This window comes from Camelus dromedarius, chromosome 23, assembly GCF_036321535.1.
Source record: "Camelus dromedarius isolate mCamDro1 chromosome 23, mCamDro1.pat, whole genome shotgun sequence".
Classification (NCBI taxonomy): domain Eukaryota; kingdom Metazoa; phylum Chordata; class Mammalia; order Artiodactyla; family Camelidae; genus Camelus; species Camelus dromedarius.
Genome location: NC_087458.1, coordinates 12,721,022 through 12,722,526, shown reverse-complemented (window position 1 = coordinate 12,722,526; position 1,505 = coordinate 12,721,022). Strand labels below are relative to the sequence as shown.

Here is a 1,505-nt window from a genome sequence, read left to right as displayed (position 1 = left end):
GACCTTCAGATCCATTCTATCTACCCCACCCACCCACCCCAACCTCGGTGGAAGACTGAGCTCAGTAGCCATTGGCCAATGCTTTAATCAATTGTGCCTATGTAATGAAGTCGCCATAAAAGCCCAAAAGTTCCAGGTGTGGAGAGCTTCCAGGTTGAGGAACCAGAACATTTCCACATGTCACCAGGCTTAGCCCCAAACTCCACAGGGAAGGATGGAAGGAAGCCCCTTCGTTCTGGACCTCATCCTTTGGAACTCTTCATCTGTCTGTTGATTTATATTCTTTAATATCCTTTGTAATAAACTGGTAATTTTAGTGAGTAAACAGGTTTCCTGAACTCTGTAAGCCACTCTAACAAATTAATTGAACCCAAGGAGAGAGCCATGGAAACCCCTGATTTATAGCCAGTATGTCAGAAGTACAGGTAAAAACCTGGGCTTGCCATTGGCATCCTGAGTTTGAGGGGGTAGTTGGAACCTCCAATTTGGATCCAGACAAGCTTTGTGTGGAGCCCTGTGTGGATGGTGGGGGCCAGCAGCACACTGGTCGGGACAGCTGGGAAGGTAGGGGTATGGTGGTCAAGGATAAATGGGATGACAGTGATGATGTGAAAGGAAAGAAAGAAAAGTAAAACCAGAAATAAAGGTTTCAGAAAAGAGAGAAAGAGAGAGAAATCAAAAAGAAAGAACAGTAACAGGAAAAAATAAAGGGTTTAGAAGAACCTAAAATTCTAATACCAGAGAACAATTAGCAGATAAACCAGGACTGGGCTAAAGAAGTTACAGGAAGAGTCAGACCTCAAATTAGCCAAAGAAATGTTTGGTGTTAATAATAGAGCTTATAGAATCAATGCTCTGAGCCTATTTCCAAAGAGATGACTTCATGGGTTTTGAAGAGTTACTGAAAGATAAAATTACACAATATTAAAAGTCACTATCTTATGCAAGTTTTTGGAATCCTTCGATAGAGTTATGGTTTTCTTTGGAAACTGATGACTTGAAAAAGCTTACCAATTCACTGACTATGCTTTGCAAAGACAAAAGAAGCAAGAGGAGAAGAAAGACACAAGATGTGGTTCCTGGAGCAGGAATAAAGCCAGCCTGGTGTACCACCATGATGATGCAGTGGAGGACTCTACCAGGACTCTGAAGCCCTTGTGTGACATTTTAATCTTCTCCTGGTGTCTTCTTGTGTTTTCCCCAGTCCTTTCCATGTGCGACACAACTTTCTTTCCTTTCAATTCTGCCAAGTGCTGCAACCAGAAGGGCAGTATGGGGCAGGACGGCTTGTGCTGGCTGTTTAACTCCATGACAATGAGGTGCCGGCGTGACAATGAGGGAATTGGGTGGGAGGAGCTTCAAGATGGCAGAACAGAAGGATGTGGGGCTCACCTTTTCCCACCAATACATCAAAACTACATCCACATGTGGATCAATTCTCACAGAGTACCTACCGAACTCTGTCAGATCTTATATAAGTGAAGCTATAAGAATGAGGGCATTGG

At 43.4% G+C, this 1,505-nt stretch overlaps 1 pseudogene; it reads left to right on the top strand.

Annotated features, from left to right (window-relative positions):
• Positions 1 to 410: 410 nt before the first annotated feature.
• Positions 411 to 1,150, top strand: LOC116148217 (eukaryotic translation initiation factor 3 subunit J-like; annotated as a pseudogene).
• Positions 1,151 to 1,505: the final 355 nt, after the last annotated feature.